Source organism: Diceros bicornis (assembly GCF_020826845.1).
Source record: "Diceros bicornis minor isolate mBicDic1 chromosome 12 unlocalized genomic scaffold, mDicBic1.mat.cur SUPER_12_unloc_2, whole genome shotgun sequence".
NCBI lineage: Eukaryota > Metazoa > Chordata > Mammalia > Perissodactyla > Rhinocerotidae > Diceros > Diceros bicornis.
The window spans coordinates 364,200-365,506 of NW_026690865.1; the positions used below are offsets into that span (position 1 = coordinate 364,200).

Here is a 1,307-nt window from a genome sequence, read left to right on the forward strand (position 1 = left end):
ATAAAGAGATTGGAAAAACATGCCATGCTAACACTAGTTGAAAGAAAGCTGGAGAAGCTATACTAATACTAGATAGAGCAGATTTCAGGCACAGTGAATATGACCGGGAATAAAGGAGGTCGTTGTGAAATACAAAAGGGTCCATTATCAAGAAGACATAATACAGACTGTTTATGCACCTAATAACCGAGCTTTATGGCACGTGAAGAAAAATCCTTATCTGCCAGTTCCAACACCTGGGTCATCTTGGGATCTATCTCAGTTGATCCTCTTTTCTCTTAATAATGTGTCCCATTTACTTGATTTTTGGATGTTGGGTGATTTTGCACTGTGTCCTGGACATTATGAATGTGGTGTGGTGGAAATTCTGGATTCTGCTATTTTCCACCAATGACTGTCTCTTGGTTCAGCAGGTAGTGATCTCAGCTGGTCTTGAACCGCAAACTGGCTCCTGGCTGCAGCTCCAGCCTCAGTTCAGATCTTCTGTTGTTAGCGAGTGGCTTGCGCATGCGTGGTTCAGTCCGTCAGAAAGGTGAGGGCAGAGTCTGAAGTTTCCCCTGCACATTTCTTCCCCTCCTGCAATCCCCCTCCCTCTTCAGTGACCATGTCCGGGACTAGGTGCCTGGAGAAACTCAAAGGTGGGTTTGGAAGCAATTAACTGTTATTCCAAGCTGTTTCTTTTCCTTTTGTAGGTTAAGGAGATGTAACCACCAGCCATCCTGAAACTGACCAAATGAGGCACTCAAGGGAGATGTAACCACCAGCCATCCTGAAACTGACCAAGCCTCACCACAAGAGCTATGCCCATGACCTTTGCTTTATTTTTGATGCAAAGATCTCTCCAGTAGGAGCTTAGGCCTCATTATGTGGAAGCATGTTCTCCAACTGAGCCTGTGCAAGTGAATACCCCCACCTCTCCCTTTTGAATATTATTCCCCAACTGAAATAAAAGTTCCTGCTTCCCTTAGTTCTGGGACGCCATGACTTTGGAAATGATTCCTCACGGCCTCCTATTTGCTGCAAATACAGTTTACTTTGTGAGACAACTTCCATTGGTATAGTCTTATTTAACTCACCAGGAGGCCAGCCCACTTGGTTCGGTAATAAGCCCACTTGGTTTGGTAACAACCACAGCCCCCCAGTTTCATTTTTCTTGTTCTTGGGCTGTGAAGACTGTGGTTTTCCCAGAGCCACTGCCTCCCATGCCCTGCTCTGACTGCACATGGCCCCAGACTGGAAGCCACAGGAATTCACTTCAAACTACTCCCCCGGAATCTGTCTGCTGCTGTTCACTCCCCAGTGCCGTC

The 1,307-nt window shown here is 46.4% G+C and overlaps 1 long non-coding RNA gene across 1 annotated transcript; it reads left to right on the forward strand.

Moving 5' to 3' along the window:
- The first annotated feature begins 409 nt into the window (after positions 1–409).
- LOC131401642 (uncharacterized) lies at positions 410–1,047 on the forward strand. Its single transcript, XR_009217825.1, has 2 exons — positions 410–532; positions 693–1,047. It is a non-coding gene; the product is annotated as an uncharacterized LOC131401642 (long non-coding RNA).
- Positions 1,048–1,307: the final 260 nt, after the last annotated feature.